Source organism: Equus asinus, chromosome 8 (assembly GCF_041296235.1).
Source record: "Equus asinus isolate D_3611 breed Donkey chromosome 8, EquAss-T2T_v2, whole genome shotgun sequence".
In the NCBI taxonomy this organism is placed as follows: domain Eukaryota; kingdom Metazoa; phylum Chordata; class Mammalia; order Perissodactyla; family Equidae; genus Equus; species Equus asinus.
Genome location: NC_091797.1, coordinates 85012597 through 85032650, shown reverse-complemented (window position 1 = coordinate 85032650; position 20054 = coordinate 85012597). Strand labels below are relative to the sequence as shown.

General features: G+C 50.8%; 1 protein-coding gene across 9 annotated transcripts in view; it reads left to right on the top strand.

Moving 5' to 3' along the window:
• Positions 1–20054, top strand: part of PXN (paxillin) — a 46500-nt gene that overhangs the window by 1128 nt on the left and 25318 nt on the right. Inside the window, exon 1 of one of the 9 annotated variants that reach the window (XM_070516176.1) lies at positions 80–3379. The exons of 7 other annotated variants lie outside the window; for them this stretch is intronic. The gene's annotated coding sequence lies outside the window, so the exon portion shown is untranslated. Of the gene's footprint in view, positions 1–79; positions 3380–20054 lie in introns of those variants that run through there. One more of the 9 variants, XM_070516182.1, reaches the window with a different exon arrangement.

Genomic DNA, 20054 nt, shown 5'->3' with positions numbered 1-20054 from the left:
AGAGTTTTACTGTTTTCGTGTTATTGGAGCTCCAAAACGCCTCTTTTCAGTCCATTCCTGATCTGGTGTTGGGGCGGGAGAAAGTATCTCCTGGAACCAGACGCTAAACCCAAGGCAGGTTGGGCCAGGGTGCTGGGAATGCCTTGGTGGCATGAACCCTGGAGTGGGAGGATTCACTCTCTCTCCCTCCCCTTCTTGCCTGTGGCTGGAGGGCCTCTAAACTGGGGAGGTGAGGAGGGGGGAAAAGTTTCTTCTCTGTAGGAGCCTTGTCTTCCCTCTCTGGACTGTGGGTGGCTTGTATGACCACTGATGCTTTCTCTGTCCCAGGCTCTGAGGACTGGATTCATCAGACAGCACTGACGGGCCTCCCCCAAGCACACAGGGCACTAAGTTAAGACTGGCTGTTTGTAGGCACTAGACTTCCAAGGGGCCAGGGAGAAGGACTGGGACCTGGCAGCGTTCTGGGGGCATCAGGCTGCCCCTGAGAGATCCTGGAGCTGGGGATGGTGTACGATCCTGCCTGTTTTGCAGAGTGTGATGGCTGCCAAGCATAGTTCTGCCTCTGGGTCAGGCTTGGCACCCATTTTTCCAACACATTCAAGGTTGGCATGGCTTCCAGGCAGGTATTTTTTTTCACATAAAAATAACTAAGCTGAAAGGAGGCTGGAAGATATTTTTTGAATCAGGATCTGAAAGTCTCGATGCTTTCCCAGTGGGAACTGGGGAGCAGAGTTACAGTTTCTGAGATGCTGGTGTGGTTCTGTTGCTTCTGCACGGTCCTGGTGCTGTTTGAAGGACTGAGAAAGTCTTTGAGGAGTTTACAGTCGAAGTCCGGAATTCCTGTCTTCTGACAGTCTTCCATTTAGGGCCAGGAAACTGAGTTAGTCTATGAAAGGAAAGAGAGTGTACTGGCAGAGGGGATTGTAGGAATTTAAATTTGCTGTTTATGGAGTGGTTCCCCGTACCTTAACTTGTCCTGTCCTCACCGCAACCCTCTATAAGATCCCCTTAGGGCCACTGCCCTCATTACTACCTGCCTTTTACAAATTGAGAAGACTGAGACTAAGAGGGGTTGACTCACTTGCCCAAGGCTGCACAGCCATGAAATGACAAAACCCTGACCTGAAGCCCAATCCCTAGCTTCTAGCTCTGCAGCTCTTGTGTACCCAGAGGCCTTTCTTCCTGAGGAGGGGGCTAGCAGGCGTGTGAAGGAGGGGTCCCAGCAGGGTGATGGCTGCCACCTGTGACTTCTGTTGCCTTCCACCACAGGCTCTGCTTTCCACCACACGCTCCCCAGTTGTTTGAATCCGGGCTGCCCGACTTCCTTGGCCTGAGCTCCCAGGGGGCCAGCCACGCCTGGCTGATCCGGAGCCTAGGGTGGGGAGGAATGGGGTGTGCAGGAGGGGAGAGGAATTTGCCTGTGTGCTCAGGCCCCATCAGCTGTCCGGATGGCTGCTCAGCACCCTGCCCGTCAGCTGTTTTTCTTAGTTAGGGTGGACACAAAGGCCGGGCCTCTTGTTTTTATTTTTCTCCTGAGAGTGCTCTCAGCTGTGAGCCTCCTGGTCCCTGAAACAGGGGAGAGTTTACAGTCTGTCCTGTGGCCAGGCGGGAGGGGGCAGAGTCTCTCCTGGGACTTTGGTTTTTGTTCTTAAAAAAAGTTGGCGAACTCTTCCCTCCCCATACCTGCTAGTGACAGACTCACCATGTGCTGTTTAATAAGTTACAAATTTATAGCTCTTTGGGCAGAAAAACATAAACACAGCCCTTCCCTGTGTGTTCTCTTCGCTTTGTGCTGTGGGGTGGCTGCTGGTGGCTTTTCTCATTACTGTTTAGACGCTGGTTTGGCTGGGAGTTCTCCCTGTTCGAGTTCTGGCTGGAGTTTCCTGGACAGAGTTCCCACAACACTGAGATGCACTCTGATTACGTTTTCTGACCCAACTCCTCACTCTCCCCTCGTCCCTGTTCCTCGTGCGCTTGCGGGGGCCTGTGACCACGGCTGCCGTCCCGTCGGGATTACGGGTGCTTGATGGGAGACAGGCACGGGACTCAGCACTTTACGTGTATCGTCGAAGCCATGGCCATTCTGAGAGGGAGATGTTTTATCTCCGCTTTACAGATGTGGAAACCCGAGCTCTCGGAAGTTCAGTGGGGGAGCTGGGATTGGAACCCAGACTGATCCAGTTCCAGATCTGGTCATCTTAATTGTAATGAGGTAGTAAGTGCTCAGTGACTAACCAGGGGATGAGCCATGGGGCCTGCTGAGTAATTGCTAGTTACCTTTAAAATTTCTGTCCTTGGGGCCATCCCCAGGAAATGGCCTCTATGGCAAAGGGTGGGTCCAGTTGAGGCCTAGATAGTTTGCCTTCCCCATCTCTCGCAGGGGGAACCGGCCAGCTGTTGGCAATACCCAGTTGCTGCTGGAATCTGGACATGTCTTCGTTCAGCTTCTCAGCAGTCTTGACCCTCTGGAAAACAGTGCCTCATTGTCCTCAGGGGTAGTGCTAGGGGGCAGGGGAGTTGCCTGGGGCATTCCGGGCTACGGAGCCTCCCTGTTTCCATGGAAAGTCTGGACTTTGGGCTTGCCCATCTGAGGTGCCTCTGTGTGTTGGGCCAGGGTCAGGGCACCCAGCTGCTGGACTGTGGCAGAGGCAGCGCATCGAGTGATGGTGCGCTCCTCCTGGGCTCATTGTCAGCGCCAGATCTTCTCCTGGGCTGTACGCTAGTGAGAGGCAGAGCTGGGATTCAAACCCCAGGGTGTTTGATTCTTAAGCAGATGCCTTTTCTGCTGTGCTAAGCTGTCTGCTGCCTGGGCAGCCATGGCTTAACGTGGAGAGGTTCGGGCTGCTTGGGGCCATAGCCTCGCCACTGTGGGTGTGAGGTCTTCTGAGGGAACATCTGAGTGTTCCTTTCTTCCAGCTTCCCTAGTGATGGCCATGCACTGGCCAAGCTGCGTGGGCCCTCAGCTGGAGGGGCCAGTGGAAGGCCAGAGTTACGGCTGAGGTGCAAAGCAGCCCCCTTCCCCCATTTGCTTATCGTGCGTGGGGGATGCTGACTCTCAAAGCTGCCTTTGGGCCTTTACCTTGTTCCAAGGCCGGAGGCATTGAAAAAGCTTCCTCCCAGCTTCACTCTCCTTCCAGCGTTTCCCTGGGTCGTCCTGATCTCCGTACCTTCATTAATAATGCCAAACGTCTATAGGACATTTTTCTTTTTTACGGTGTTTACAGAACTCTTTTCTATCAGGTTAACTGAGTGCTTACTCTTTCTAGGCACTGTGCTGGGCGCCTTGCATGCGTTGAATCATGTGGGCCATATGAGGCGCAGGTTCTGTTATTATCGCTACTACCCATTTTACAGATGATGAAACTGAGGCACATTTAAGGTGAGCCCACTTGCCCAAGTTCTATAACTAGTGAGTGGCCGGGCCAGGATTTAAATCCAGGCCTGGAATTTAAATAGAGTTGGGCTTGTCCCCCTTCTTTACACCTCAGTTCATGATACTGGATTGGATCTTGGTTGCCTCTTGGTTTGATTGCTTTCCATTTCTAGGATGCTAAAAATCTTTTCTTTTTTAAAGATTGGCACCTGAGCTAACAACTGTTGCCAATCCTTTTTTTCTGCTTTTTCTCCCCAAATCCACCTAGTACATAGTTGTATATTCTAGTTGTTGGTCCTTCTAGTTGTGGCATGTGGGACGCTGCCTCAGCGTGGCCTGACGAGCGGTGCCATGTCTGTGCCCAGGATCCGAACCAGCGGAACCCTGGGCCGCCGAATTGGATCGCACGAACTTAACCACTCGGCCACGGGGCCGGCCCCTAAAAATCTTTTCTGTCCCCTTCCCACACCCCCAGTTCTCTGTTCAGTCTCCCACATCAGTCCTTTTCATCAGTCTCTTTTGTTCTTTCTTGGGGACTCAGGATGGGACGCCGGGCACTTGTGGTGTATCTCCTGCTCAGTGGATGGCCCGACTCCTCCCTCACCCGTCACCTCTCTGGTCACCTGTTACCCTCGAGACAGAGCTGTGAGCTGAAAGCACAGCTGCTGGGGAGCACCTGGGGCAGGTCCTCTGCGGTCCTTCTTCTCCCTCTTTGGTTGGAATCACAAGCTCCTGTGCCCCCCATCCTATACAGACACTCTCCTGTCTTTGTTCAAATGTTTGTATGTGGCTGCCATTGGGAGCCATCCCATTTCCAGAAGAGGAAGTCATTGAAAACTTTTCATTTTCCTTTGAGGAAGATTAGCCCTGAGCTAACTACTGCCAATCCTCCTCTTTTTGCTGAGGAACACTGGCCCTGAGCTAACATCCATGCCCATCTTCCTCTGCTTTATATGTGGGACGCCTACGACAGCATGGCTTTTGCCAAGTGGCGCTGTGTCCGCACCTGGGATCCGAACCGGCGAATCCTGGGCCACCAAAGCGGAACTTGTGAACTTAACCGCTGCGCCACCGGGCCGGCCCCCGTTGAAAACTTAATTTAAGGTGGAGAATTGAGGATGTCCTGTGGGAGGGAGAGGGAGAGAAAGAATTAAGAAGCTGAGTTTTCCCAGAAATCTTGACAAAGCAACTGATTAAAAGGAGTGTCGGGGATCATCGCCTCCCCTGGGATAGCCTGGAGCCTCCACAGCCTCCCAGGACCACTTCGCCTTTTCAGTTGGGGTCTAGTTGGGAGTCTCACATCTGGCCTTGAGGGCGCTTTCTCATCCTGATAAGTCTTCCAGCCAACAAATTGATTGCCTAACCAGTGGGGCCAGAGCTGGCCTCTCCAGGGAGGCCTTGGACACTGGGCCAGTGGCAGGCAGAACATGTGGTTGGCCCGGCCCAGCAGAGCCCTGGTGGCCAAGTTTTCCCTTAAAGACGGCCTTTTAATGCTTATTTCTTGTGTGATTGTGGTATTGTGGTTTTATGGGAGAATATTGTTATTGTTAGGTGCATGCTAAAGTATTTGGGAGTAAAATAACATGATGTCTGCAATTTAGTTTTAAAAAAGATACATACAGAGAGAGTGTGTACATGCACATTTTTATACAAAATGGCAAGATGTTCATGATTGAACCTAGGTGGAGGGTATTCGGATGTTCATTGTGATGGTCTTTCAACTTCTCAGTATGTTTAGACATTTTCATGATACAAAGTTGGAAAAAAGTAAGAAAACCTTGCTTTTCCCTACTGGGCTCCGGGTCGTTTGGCCAGGGGGTGCTTGTAAGCGTCTGCCTGTGGTTGACCTCAGTGACTTGGCCTGCTGTGATTCTCAGCCAGATGGTGGAAAGACTAGGTGGGCAGAGACAGGAGCCAAGTGGGCTTGGGATGATCGTGACTGGCAATTGTCAGCTGGAGATGGGGGCACAGCCGGCATGACCTGTGCAGAGAAAAGGACAGGGCCTGCCAGAGAACAGCGAGCTTCCATGGTGGGGAGGCAGCCTCTGGGGTTATTTTGGGTGACATTGATTGGACCAGGGTCAGGGCAAGGAAGATGCTGAGCTCTGGTTGGAGCTTAGAAGAGGTGGTCTGGGTGGTAGGACACAGAGCAAGGCTCTACAAAAGGCGGAGAACAGCCTCTCGGCAGCTGGAGCCTGGGGGAGGGGATGAAATGCCATTCTCTTCACATCATGAACCTCTTATCTGTGGCCAAAGGAACACCATTAGCCTGTGGGCAGCGTGGGCAGGAGTGGCCCCAGGCTCTTGCTTGTAGCTCAGATCTGGCCATCCAGTTCTCCAGACTTCAGGCTCCCTCTTCTGGAATCCCCACTCCCAGGTCCCTCTTGTTTGTGCTGACTCAAAAGCTGCCACTTGAGCCTCCCGTCTGATTGGGAGAAGTAGCTGGATTCTGGCACCAGTGGCCCCCTTGGCTTTGAGGGCCCTGGTGCCTACTAGAAACGTTTGGGCAGCCAGCAGGCCCTTGTAAGGGGAGCGCTTCATGTGAGGGTCTTCTTTGAGCCTCACGGCTCTCTGTCAGCCTGCAAGGACGCAGAGGCTGGCCACTTGAAGGGATGGTGGGATCTTCCTAGTGTGGTCTCAGAGTGGTGTGTCTCGGCCCTACTCTGCCTGTTTGCAAAGCAGCGTGATGTGTGTTTTATTGGTGGGGGAAGGGGGTGGTGCTGGGAGGAAGCTTTATGTAATTCTTGGCTGGGGCTCAGGTAATTGTTTTAATGAAATGGAATGCAGCTTATTCAGAACTCACTTGGCAGAAACAGCCATGTTCTGTTCTGTTTTCTTCTTGGGGAGAGCGGGGCACACATTTCCAGCTGTTGGGAACAGTAGAACCCTGGGTGAGCACAGCAAGGTGGGTGGAAGCCTCCGGGGAGCTCCTTTCTGATTTGGCTCAAGGATCCTCAGGCTGCTTGATTCTCCTCTGGACACCAGTGTGTCTTTTTGAATGAGCCATGGAGACTTGGGCCTCTTGTAGCAACGGAAAAAGCCTCTTGGGAGCAGGCTGTAAAATGGGCCTAATGCCTGCCCCTCACGCAGTTGGGCAGCTGTGTGAAATGAGGGCTGTGGTCGTGCCTGGCACACGGCAGACAGACCCTCCACGAGGTCTCTCTGTTTATTCACTCTTAACTCCACCTCACACATCTGTTTTTCCACCTCGACACCCTTTAGAACTCCCCGTGACCCCCCCCGCCAGTATATCCCATTGGTGTAGACAGTTTAGCCTAATGTGACCAGATATTCTCCATCTGCGGTTTACCTTGACCTCTTTTTCTTCTGGTTCCCTCTTTTTACCTTCTGCCCTTCCTAACTGCCTTACTTTGCTCCTTTTTCTTTCTTTCTTTCTTTTTTTTTAAAAAGAAGGCTTTTTCTCTCTGTTTTTTAAAATTTTATTTATTTACTTATTTTTTTGAGGAAGATTAGCCCTGAGCTAACATCTGCTGCCAATCCTCCTCTTTTTGCCGAGGAAGACTGGCCCTGAGCTAACATCCGTGCCCATCTTCCTCTACTTTTTATGTGGGATGCCTTCCACAGCATGGCATGCCAAGTGGTGCCATGTCCACACCTGGGATCTGAACCTGTGAACCCCGGGCCGCCAAAGCAGAACGGGTGCACTTAACCCTTGCACCAGCCCTCTTTTTCTTTTTTTAACATAGCCTGGGCCATTCTTCCATCTGTTCTCTTTTGCTAAGACTGCCTCTCACTCTTTAGCTGACATATTTCCTCCTCTCTTCCTTAAGACCCACTTCTCCTAAGAACCCCCCTTCTCCTCAGAACCCCCTTCTCCACAGAACACCCCCTTCTCCTCAGAACTCCCTTCTCCACAGAACCCCCTTCTCCACAGAACCTCCTTCTCCTCAGAACCCCCTTCTCCACAGAACCCCCTTCTCCACAGAACCCCCTTCTCCACAGAACACCCTTCTCCACAGAACCCCCTTCTCCACAGAACCCCTTTCTCTACAGAACCCCCTTCTCCACAGAACCCCCTTCTCCACAGAACCCCCCTTCTCCTCAGAACCCCCTTCTCCACAGAACCCCCTTCTCCACAGAACCCCCCTTCTCCTCAGAACTCCCTTCTCCGCAGAACCCCCTTCTCCTCAGAACCCCTTTCTCTACAGAACCCCCTTCTCCACAGAACCCCCTTCTCCACAGAACCTCCTTCTCCTCAGAACCCCCTTCTCCACAGAACCCCCTTCTCCTCAGAACCCCCTTCTCCACAGAACCCCCCCTTCTCCTCAGAACCCCCTTCTCCACAGAACCCCCTTCTCCTCAGAACCCCTTTCTCTACAGAACCCCCTTCTCCACAGAACCCCCTTCTCCACAGAACCTCCTTCTCCTCAGAACCCCCTTCTCCACAGAACACCCTTCTCCACAGAACACCCTTCTCCACAGAACCTCCTTCTCCTCAGAACCCCCTTCTCCACAGAACCCCCTTCTCCACAGAACCCCCTTCTCCACAGAACCCCCTACTCCTGAGAACCCCCTTCTCCACAGAACCCCCTTCTCCACAGAACCCCCTTCTCCTCAGAACCCCCTTCTCCACAGAACCCCCTTCTCCACAGAACCCCCCTTCTCCACAGAACCCCCTTCTCCTGAGAACCCCCTTCTCCACAGAACCCCCTTCTCCACAGAACCTCCTTCTCCTCAGAACCCCCTTCTCCACAGAACCCCCTTCTCCACAGAATCTCCTTCTCCACAGAACCCCCTTCTCCACAGAACACCCTTCTCCACAGAACCTCCTTCTCCTCAGAACCCCCTTCTCTACAGAACCCCTTCTCCACAGAACCCACTTCTCCACAGAACCCCCTTCTCCTCAGAACCCCCTTCTCTACAGAACCCCCTTCTCCACAGAACTCCCTTCTCCAGAGAACCTCCTTCTCCACAGAACCCCCCGTCTCCTCAGAACCCCCTTCTCCACAGAACCCCCCTTCTCCTCAGAACCCCTTTCTCTACAGAATCCCCTTCTCCACAGAACCCCCTTCTCCACAGAACCTCCTTCTCCACAGAACCCCCCGTCTCCTCAGAACCCCCTTCTCCACAGAACCCCCCTTCTCCTCAGAACCCCCCCTTCTCTACAGAACCCCCTTCTCCTGAGAACCCCCAACTGCCTTCCCCCCTTCCTTCCCTGATCCCTCCCTGGGGGGTGTGCCTCTGTGTTATTCCAAAGGCTTTTGCTGGGCCACCTTTTTTTCTCTGAGGTACCTAGGTCAGTTTATTTACTTGCGTGACCTCTTTTATCACTTGTGTGCTGGCGGCTCCTAAATTTGAATTTCTGCCCCTGACGTGGATTCTATTGTCCAGATTCTTCCGGTCTGCACGCCAGCAAAGACCCAACTCATTTCCTTCTCACTCTCTCTTCGTGGCCTCCTCTATTGTCTGTGTTCTCTGTTATTCTCCCCTCTCTTCTCTTGGCCTGTGTGAAATCATGAGCATTTGTGCGGCATTTTTAGGTTTAGGAAACATTTTCATGTGCTTCATCATTTTTTTATACGATCTTGACAACAACCCTGTTGGGTAGGTGGTGGTTTTCCCCGTTTTACAGATGAGGAAGCTAAACTGAAGCTCAGGGGACACAGAGGAAGGGGACACACCCAGTGTCACCACAGATAATGATGCAAGAGCTTGACCTAGGTCTTCTGGCACCCAACCCATTCTCTTTTTGGTGCTTCATACTGGAAATCTTAAGGCAGAGATGAGAAATCACGGGCGGGGTTTGGCCTGCAGACCCGTGTTGCTTGCCCTTCATGGTATTTACAAATATTCCAAATTAGTTGCCAACATTTAAAGCATCAAGAGATTGTACCTAAAAATCCATATGTCATTTCTTTTGAAAAATCAGAGTTGGCTACACTGGACGCCCGTCCTCGGTGGCACCACTTGGTTGACCTCAACAGCTCCAGCCCTCGTATTGGCCCTCTCTGTTGCCTGCGGTGGGCCTTTCTCCCTCGTGCATATTCCTACCTGGCCCTGCTTTGGGAGGTTCTAAGAATGCCCTCTTTCTGCCCCATATGGATGGCAAACACACAGTTGCCAAGTCTAGGGGTTTCTGGAACTGCAGTCTCCAAGTTAGATTTGACTTCTGACCCCTCCCAGTGCTTAGCTCTGCCCCGGAGCCTGGATCTTTGTTCACGTCGCAGGAAATAGCCTCTTCGCCTGTCTCCCTCCCTCCCCCTCCGCCTTAAGATCTCAGCTGCAGCCACCTTCTTGAGAAGGCTTTTTTCCAGTTAAAACCAGCCAACCTCTTGCCCCTCCCACTTCAGTATAACTTCACAGATCTCTGTGAATTGGGCTTCTTTCCTTTTGTCTCTCCTTCTGCCCAGTAAGCCCCTTGAAGACAGGGATCTTATCTGCCTTTCAAACGTCTCTAACCGCCATATACTGCTCGGTTCTCTCTGTGGTTACTTAATAAATATTTGACGGTGGTTGATGATTAAATGGGTATGAGCTGCGGACACCCGCTATGATGCCCAACCTCTAGCAAACCACTTCCTCTGCTGGGGAATCTGAGCGAAAAAGTTTTTGGTTTCCAGGTGGGGAGGTAGCATAGTGTCACAGATGGAACACAGGCTCCGCCATCAGCCACACGTGGATCTGTCCTGATGTTGCCATTCACTCACTGTGACCTCAGCAGGTCACTGACTCCCTGAGCGTCAGTTCCCTCATCTATGAAACAGGCACATTTCCTAAAATAATTTAAAGTGCTCAGTAAATGGTAATGATTATCATTATTGTTCATCCTTGCAATAATCTAGACATTGCTCTGCGGGTCTGGCTTTCTCTGCCACCCTCTCTCCTTCAGATATTTGCTGCCTGTGTTTGCTGTGGCCTTGATGGCATGCATTTAGAGCACGTGAGCCTGACTGCCTGGGCAGCTGGGCCTGGGAGAGGGGGCTGACTTCAGTTGTCTCCTGGAAGAATGTGATTTGGGAGTCTGCATGGCCCTTTGGGGTAGTGAGTGTTCGGGGCCCTGCTCTACAGGTGAAGTGGTCATACCTTAGTGCTGGTGGTATTAAGTTGGGTTTTGGTTGTGTGACATTTCATTTCTCCTGAGCCTCTTTGGTGGCTTTGAGGAGGAAGCGGCTGTGGGGGAGGTTGTTTGGTGGCTTGGTTTATACTAATCACTTATCTAACGCTAACATTTGAGAGCTGCTGCAGAGAACCGCTGTGGGATCCGCTTCCAGTTAGGCACTGGGCTTCTCCTGAACCCTCAGGCCTTCCTCTGGTCAAAGCAGGCCCTAAAGGATGCTCCATGACATCTGTGAAGCCTCATAGGTTGGAGGTGGCTGATGAGGCTCCTAGTAGCAGTAGAAAAGGGAGAGTGTTCTTCTGTATTGTGACCTGCGGTTTTTGTCAGTTGAGGGGGCACAGCCATTAGCTGGAAGCTGGCGCACTGATCGGGCTACTCTGCCTGCCTCTGTACCCTCTTAGGAGCAGTTGACCTGTTGCATCAGCCTGAGGCCCCATTGGGGATTTGAAGTGGGTCAGAGAGTCCTGGACAGGCTTTTCCTCACTCTGTTTCCAGGAACATTCCTCTTCCTTAGGTGGAAATGGGACTGTCCCATGGCCTGCACTTGGTTTCCTTTGAATTTGCCATTTCCCCTGTGGGCTTCTGGCTCGGCTGGCCAGTTGGAGTGGTTTCTCATTGCTGGTGAGCTCCAGGACAGCTGAGTGGGCGTGAAGGAGCGGCTGTGGTGCCCGGAACACTCCACTCATGCCTTGGAGACCCGACCTGGCTGTCCTGAGTTTGCTGGGTCATGTGTTGCCTGTCTTGGAAAGTCCTCTGTCCTCATGAGTGGATGTGCCATTTCCTAACCCCTCCTCAGTAGTGTCAGCCTAGCTGCGTCTTTGGGGTGAGGGAGCTCTTGGGATAGCTGGGTGGCCTCATTTCCTCCCTGCCTCACCACCTCAGATGGCCTCTTCTGCTGTGTCCTGGACTTTCCAGGAATTCTGGCCCCTTCTCTCTCTTTGGAAGTCAGCACTTAAAGTCTTTTTGCCTGGTCTGCTGAGGCAGCCACGCCAGAAACAAGCTGGGGAAGACGAGGAGCATCACCTGGAGGTGGTTGTCATGGCTTCCTGTTGTTGCTTGTGGTCATCTGTTTCCAAACATCCTGTTTGTGCCCCTAGAGCAGCAGGAGCACTGACCTGGAGACAGCTGTTATCTGCCTGACCCTGGACAGAGGCCTGGGGGCCTGGTGTGTCACAGTCCATCTGCCCCTGGGGCACCCTTGGTTTGCTAGTAACTGGCTATTGATGACGTCGGTGGTGGCAGCTCCTTTTGGCTTCTGAATGTTTTGTTGGGTATGATCAGTCAACACTCTCATCTCTGTGATTCTGGACTAATTCAGTCTTTCTTAGATCCCCGTGCTTCCAGAGCTGGAAGGAGCCTTAGGATGTTACCTACTCCTATGCTTGGGGTCCCTGCCTGCCCATCACCTTCTTCAGTCAGAACTGCCTATTTTTTGTCAGTTTATATATTGGGCTTCCATCGAAGACTGTAGTTGCAGAAGAGGTTTTGTGGCTTTTTAAAAATTTGAAAATAAAAATGTAAAACATCTGAAAATCACTTACGAGGTTCAACTCACCCGTTTTACAGATGGACAGACTGAGGTCCTCTGAGGAGAAAGCACTTTCCTGGGACACTTAGTAGCAGAGCAGCTTGTGCTTATTCCTCTTTCTAGCTCTTTTTTGAGAATATCTGGGGTCCTAGTTTTCTTCATTTCTAGAACTACACACCTGCCACAGTGTAGCCTCGAGCCTTGTTTTTTCCTAGGGATCTTTCTCATGTCATTTTGTATCCGATACTGTTATTTACTTTTGTAAACTTTTTCTGTTAAAGAAGATACATGCTTATTGTAAAAAGAAGAAAAACGTACAGAAGTGAAAGTTCTTTCTTCCTTCTCCCACCAGGGGTAACTTGTTAATAGTTTGCTGTCTATCTTTCCCAACCATTTTTTATAGGTTTATAAATATATAAATGTGCATATGATATACACACCCTTCATTGTTTTTTAACTAAGATGAAACTCATATAACATAAAATTAACCATTTTAAATGGACAATTCAGTGGTATTTAGTGCATTTGCGAGTTGTGCAAATATCACCTCTATGTAGTTCCAGAACATTTCATCATCTCCAAAGGAGTTCTTGTACCCCTTAAGCAGTCTCTTCCTCTTACCTGCTCCCTCAGCCCCTGGCAACCACTAATCTGCTCTCTGTCTATAGATTTGCCCATTCTGGACATTTCATATAAATGGAATCATACCAGATGTGGCCTTTTGTGTCTGGCTTCTTTCACTGAGCATTATGTTTTGGAGGTTCATCTCTGTTGTAGTGTGGATCAGAACTTCATTCCTTTTAAATAGCTGAGTAATATTCTATCATATGGGTAGACTGCCTTTTGTTTGTCCATTCATTTGTTGATGCACATTTGGCTTGTTTCCATCTTTTGGCTACTGTGAATAGAGCTGCTATGAGCATTTGTGTTCATGTATTTATTTGACTACTTGTTTTCAGTTCTTTTGGGTTTACATCTCTTTGTTATTTTTAAAGTTTATTTTTCTATATTGATGTAAATATCTGTTAAAAGGTCTAATTATATTCATGTTTCTTGTAATATTTAATTTTTTTATTGATTATCAATGTTATACATGTTCTTTGTAGGAAACTTGAAAACTACAGAGATGCGCAAAGAAGGAAATAATGAGAACTCATAGAGATAATCATCCAGTGATAATCGCAATTCATATTTTAATGCATTTCTGTGAAATCTTTTCAGTGCATATATATTTACATAATTGGAATAATAGCTACCAGTATTAATATAATGTCTGCTCTGTGCTAGGTACTGTTCTAAGTGCCTTACTTGTGTCACCACATTTTTTCCTCACATTAACCCTATGAAGTAGGTATTCTTATAGGTGTGGACACTAAGGCACAGAGAAGGTGAGTGACTTACCTGAGGTGAATTGCTGGTAACTGGCCACGCCAGGATTGGAATCCGGAGACTTTTGTAGCCCACTGTGTTCCTTGCAGCCCCCTTTGAGTACATTGATTCCCCCTCAGCGACGCCACTGAGTGCCACTGGAGAAGAGGGGGCGGGTGGGTGTGTGTTTGTGTGTGTATTTTGTGGATGTGGATCAGTGTGCTTCAGAGTGTAGTAATTGAGAAAATGATCAACCAGCTGTATGAGGGGGTTGTTGAACGCTTACCCCACCCAGATTTGTCAGGGACTGAAAACCACTGGGAAGTGTGGTCTGAGCTGATGTGCCTACCTCCCCTTCAGGGGAGGTCTGTGGGCCGAGCAGAAGGAGGGAGGCCTTTCCTGCTCAATGGCCACATCCCAGCCCCCTGTGCTCCAGGGAGCAAAGGCCTGGGGTTCCGCCTGTTCCTCAGACCAGAGCTCTGTAGGGCCTCTGTCCAGCTGCTCTTCACCTCTTGGATTATTTGCTTTTATCTTCCTCTGGTTTCCTTTTGAAGGACTTTTTTTTTGATTATTGCTTTCTCAATTAGAGAGTTGAAATCTCCAGCTACAATTGTGGATTTGTCTGTTTTTCGTTTCAGTTCTGTCAATTTTTGCATCTTCTGGTTTGAAGCTCTGTTATTGGTTGTATACGCATTTAGGACTACTGCATCTTGACCTTTTTCTCATTATGAAATGTCCCTCTTTATCTCTGGTAATCTTCCTGTCTGGAAGTGTATCTCGTCTCATATTAACAAAACCACTCCAACTTTCTTGATATTAGTGCTAGCGTGGTATATTTTTCTCCACCGTTTTCCACATGTCAAACTGGTAGGAACTGTCTATCAGTGTCTTTATATTTGAAGTGTTTCTTATAGACAGCATATGTTGAGTCTTGCATTTTTATCCAGTCTGACAGTCTCTACCTTTTAATTGGAGTGTATAGACCTTCCAACATTTAATTTTTGGTATGATTGGGTTTAAGTGTGCCATCTTTCCATTTTTCTATTCGTGCCATCTGTTCTTTATTCTTTCTTCTTTTCCTGCCCTCTTTTGGATTCATTATTTTTTTAGGATTCCATTTTATCTCCACTATTGGCTTATTTAACTAGTGTTCGTTGGTTTGTTTTTTCAGTGGTTGCTCTACGGTTTGCAGGTTTAACTTATCACACTCTGCCTTCAAACCACACTATACTGTTTCACGTATAATGTAAGAACCTTACAACGCCATATTTCCATTTCCTCCCATCCTTTGTGTTATTGTCATAAATTTTATGTCTCCATATATTATAAAACCCACTCTGTGTTGTTAGTCTTTTATATTTACCCACAAATTTACTATTTCTCGCACTCTTTATTCCTTTGCAAAAAGGGCCTTTTAAAGTCTAAAGAAATTAGCAAAAATGTTTGCAAAACATTGTTTTCTTCCTTCCTCTCCCTTTCAGTTTCTCTTCCAAAAGCTTGTCCTCCTCTTTCTTTCCGTGCCGGTGGAGCTTCCCTCAGCATTGCTGATCTTCTCGGCATGCTTTGTGCTTCATCTCCTCTGTGGCTCAGTCACGATAATCAATGATGCTATCAGCTGTTCCAGGCTACAGAGCCCCATGGCTAGTGTTGCTAACACATTCCAGTGGCGGATGGTTCAGAAATCCCCACGTTCCAGCTCACGTCTCCTGCCCCCTCTGCCCCCTGGGGAGAGGTGTGACAAGATCTAAGGACGCTGGGCCTGCCATTCTTTCTCTTCCTTCTTGTCCTGTCGCTTGGTAATACCTCCCCCCTCCTCCTCCAGCCCCAAGTGAGAGTGCCTCCCAGTCCCTGGTTCTGATGGCCTGGGTACCCAGACTGCCTCCCAGCGGCCTCACTCCTGTGAGCCAGCCCACCTCGCCGGCTTGCCCTCCCCCACCCACAGAGGAAGCCAGACAGGCCACACAGTGAGTTTAAACCTTAAATACCCACAAGGGGCTGCTGTGCTGTGGCCACAAAGTCTTGTGGAGTGTTCCTTTGATTTTTTTTATTTGAAGGGTAGGCGTGGTGCTTGTTGGGGAGGGTTGGTGGTCACTAGATCACAGTAGATGAAAATTTCCTGTGATAGGTGAGTGGGGAGGGCTTGGGTGCTGTGCTCGTGTGTTGCTGGCCCCCGTGGTGCTTTGCATGTAGCAAGCACTCTTGGAGGGCCCGGAGGTGGCATGGACTGGAGTGGTGAGGCAGGTCCCTGCAGCAGATGGGCTTGGCAAGGGTGTTTTGTCCATTTGTTCAGTAGTTGTCCATGGAGCACCTATTATGTGTTGGGCTCTGCTTGATGCAAGGAGGTGAAGATGGATAAAAACACGCTCCCTGCCCTCCATGAGCTGTGACAAGCTGATGGGACATAGGCACTTAGGCAGACAGTTCCTACCAGTTTGATATGTGCTCTCATAGGGGGAGTGCACAGTGCTTTGGGAACTCAAAGGGGAAGGGCCTTGAATGCTGTGTAGGGAATGTGGTCAGGGAGGGCTTCCTGGAGGAAATGGTACCCTAAGCTGATTCTTTGTTGTGCATTTATTTTAACTGGAATCTTGACATTTAGAAAAGCCCAAAACCTTCATCCTTTGTGTAGATGGCCGTTCCAAAATAAGGTCTGGGAATCTTACAGAAGAGGCCCCCCAGCATAAAACCCACACATTCCTGTTTTTTAGGTAGAACAGGCGGATCCTTTTTATCCTTGTGTTGCAGAAGAGGCATCTGAACTGTGATGAGTTTCAAAGGATAAGAAAGTATTTGGCCTGGTAAAGACAGGAGGGTGGCCTAGGCAGAGAGAACAGCCAGTGCAAAGGCCTGGAGGGAGGGGGCTTTCATGTGTGTGTACTACCTTTGTTGTCTATGATTTGGCACTCTGTGTCCTCCCAGTTGGATCCTAGAAACTAATCAACTCAGCCTGAGCCACAAGTCCAAGGACAGTTGCTAACCTTTGTTTCCTCAGTGGAATGACCTTTTGCAGTGGCCTAGGTAGGGCAGCTGAGGTAGGACTGGTCTCTGGGGCTTCTGTTATGCTCCAGTCAGATGCTGAGCTCTGTTCTTGCAAATTCTTCTTGGACTCAGCTGGGGTGGGGCCCAGGGCCGGTCCTAAAGGGCATTTCCACAAGAGTTTGGGGCCTGAGATTGTGTCCTGGGCCCGCCAGCCCCAGTAGCGAGCCCATGTGCTCGTGTGGCAGGAAGGACCTGGTTCCTGTGATAACACACTTGGCCTGGCCCCTCTTCCGGAGGGCAGCTGTCAGGGGACAGAGTTGGGTTTGTATTTGGATTTCAGGGGCAGACTTCAGCCCCAAGAGAGGACGGAGGGAGGGAACCCCTGGTGTTCCCGAGCGCTCTGAGAATTCCTGGAGCCGGCTGCATGCAGTTTACAGCTTCCTCTAAGGCCGAGCTGGGAGAACTGCTTGTTTTCAGAGGAAGAGCACACTGGAGTGGCAACCCTGTATCATTTCCCAAATTGCTACTTTCTGCGCCCCTGAGAGATTTATCAGTGACTTGGCCAGGGGAAAAGAAAGGCCTTTGGGCCCCGCTCTGGTGGCTCTGTGGCTCTGTCTGTGCTTGATTACTGCCCTTGTCACCCTGACCCTGCCATGCACCTTCTTCCCTGCTCATCCCATCTTCCCTATCTCATCTGATGGATGTTCCATTCCTCCCGCAGGAAACAAATGTGGGAGGCATCCTGCACTCCTCCCTCTTTCTCCACAGCCACTCAATTACCAGGTCTTGTTGATTTTACCTAGTTTTATTTAGAGCATTGTAACTCTTGGTCTTCCTCCGGTGGAGCCCCACCTCCCTCGTCTCTCCTGCAAACAGTGCCTGAGTGATCTGATAGCAAGCCTGGTCCTGCCCTCCTGCCGACAGCCTTCCGTGGCTTGCCCTTGTAAGTCCAGACCTTGCAGCAGGCCCTGGGTCCTCGACTCATCTTCCACCAAGCTGGGACTTGTACTCTGAGCTCCAGCCCCCTCTGTCCGCCTGGCTGTTTCTCACCTCTGTCTCTGCTCCTTCCTGTGCCCGGAAAGCCCCTCCTGCCCTCTCGCCCTCCCCCCGATGTGACAGTCTTCCACTAGTTAGTGCTCCCTGGGAACAGACATTGTATTTTTGTCTCCTCTGTGCCCAGCATGGCATTTGTGGGTGCTGTCAGGGTCACCACTGGTAAAGATGAGGCGGCACCCAGGGAGAGGGATGGAAGGACTGGAGGCAGCAGGTGAGATGCATCCACAGAGCTTGCCTTTTTTGAGGATAGCCTTGGTTACCCAGGTGAGGCTGTGTGTGTCCGCTCTGTGCCTCCTGAGCGGTGGTCGCTTTGCTGGAGAGGGGTGTGTGTTGCCTGAGTTAGCGCCCAGCAGGGCCCATTCCGGAAATGCCGGTCACCTGGGATTGAGGTGGAGATGAGGCTGCTTCAGCCCCAAATGATCACATTTGACATCAGAGGACGCAACAGTGAGTTGAGAAGTGCAGGGTGGCCACTGTCAGCCCTCGTCCTGGGCAGTGGTTTCACCTTTGTGGATTGCCATTCCCTTTGGGCCATGAACACTGTGAACCGTCTCCCCGGAATAATACTGTAGGGACATGCACACGTTTTGTATATAATTTCGGGTGGTCCAGACATCGCCTGGAGGGTTGTCTGTGGATGCCAGGTTCAGACCTCTGGTATGAAGCTGTGCTCCCTTGCTGTGGGGCGCTCCACCTCCTTGTCCTGGGGGAATGAGGAATCCTTTTGCCCCATGGATGGATTGCAGGGCTGGGTGCAGGCCACAGTGAGCAGCTGGGCGCTTGTCATATCCGACACTCAGGGCCTCTGGAGTAAGTCCAGGGCAGCCTGTGTTCATGCTGCTCCAAAGGCTGAACTCTCTGGCGGGTTAGGAGGTAGCGACCTCAGATGGGCACATACAGCAGGGACTATCCTGCCCCATCTCTGGACTCCTTCCTCAGAGCTTGGATTGTCCGGAACAGATGACACTGTGGGGCTGGGAGGTTGGCCTTTGGACTGGGCTTCCAGGAGGACCAGCAGTGCCCTTCCTTCCTCTGGCCTTGTGCATTGAGCTCCCCATGCCGCGAGATACAGGCCTATGGTGGCTCCCACTTGGCGAGTCTTTGAACTTGGGAATGGCTTTGAAGCCAGGGAGAGAGATCAGTTTTGGCTGGGTCCTGCACAAACCTGTCAACTTTTTAGGCAAGATCTCCTTGTTGGCAGAGACCAGTGATCCGGTCCTGGGGTATTAACAAATGGATCTGGGGGGGCAGTGTGGTAGGGTTGGGCTGGCCACCTGCCACCCTTCAGAGCACCTTCTGTGTGATGGCTTGTGGCTGGTGGTACTGGATGCTCCCTTGCCCCTGCTTAGTCAGGGATGTCAGCTTTGTAGGTGGGACAGCTACTCAGCCCCTGTCTGTCACCTGGCATCGCCTAGTGTTACCAGGTGAGGTAGGCATGTATGATATGTACAGCTGGTGTGCTTGTGATAAGCCAGGCCTGCTTTATGTACTTTATCTTACTTGTTCCTCCAGATGGCTTGAGTGAGGCTTGGGAATTCTGCAATCCCCAAGGGGTTAGAGGCTGTTATTACACCAGTTCGATAGATGAGGGAACTGAGTTCAACGAGGTGCAGTGCTAGCAAGTGGCAGAGCTAAGACTTAGACCTAAGCTGTTCAACTCCAGAACCCACACTACAGTATGTTGCGAACTCACGTCCTGCTGAGGCCGGGCAGGAGTTGTAAATGGATGAAGTGGGCCAAAAAGAAAGGGAGCTTGATTTCACGCTACAGCCACTGCTTGCTCTGCAGGGAAGCAGACCAGTATGGCTAGCTCTTCTGACTGCCCCTGGAAGCCGAAATCCTGGCTTTCATGTGAAATCTCTTGATTTCTTAAGACTAGCTCAGATTTCTTAAAAGGCACAAACATCCATGTAGGGGGTGGGGTCAGCCTGCGGGCATCGGGCTGGGGTCTCTGCTGTGTTGTCTGTAGTTTCCCTTACCCCTGGTCCTGCTGCCCTGGAGTCCCCTCTGGAAGGAGAATCAGAGTTCATTGCTAAAAGAGATCTTGGAAGATTTTCTGGGCCAACCCGTAGTCATTTATGATTCCTATTTTACCAAAAAGGTGGGAGACATGGAAAGGTAATGTAAGATCTATACCTGGGAGTCTGTGCCCACGGGCTGAGCAGTCTGGGCTTTAACCACCAGCTCCTGGGTGCCTACTTCCCACCCCCAGAGGCCGCTGAAACTTCCTGCTGTCTGCACCCCACACTGAGCTGCCCTGGGCCCCAAGGCTGGCACAGCCCCTGGGGTCCTCCCTCAGAGGACCTGGACACTAGGGGAGGGCCGTGGCCACTCTGTGCCTGGGTTTTGAAGTTCGTCCCTCTCAGGTGGAAACAGGAGTCATTGTTCATACTCAGTGAGATTTGACTCCTCTCATCCTGGCTTCCACCTCGACTAGGTGTGGAGTAAGATGGGGGAGTGGGGCCAGGCACCCCCTGCCAGGGGACGGTGCCCACAGAGGAGGAAGACATTACCATTTGGGGCACAATAGGGAGGGTGGACGGGGACAGAGGCTTGCACTTTTAAAAAGGAGAAACAAGTGGTGTCAGGGCAGTAGTGGGTGGTGCCTGATCAGCTCGCTGACTTCCTTGGCGACCACTTCCTGTCCAGACAGGGGAAGAGGCAGCAGTCCC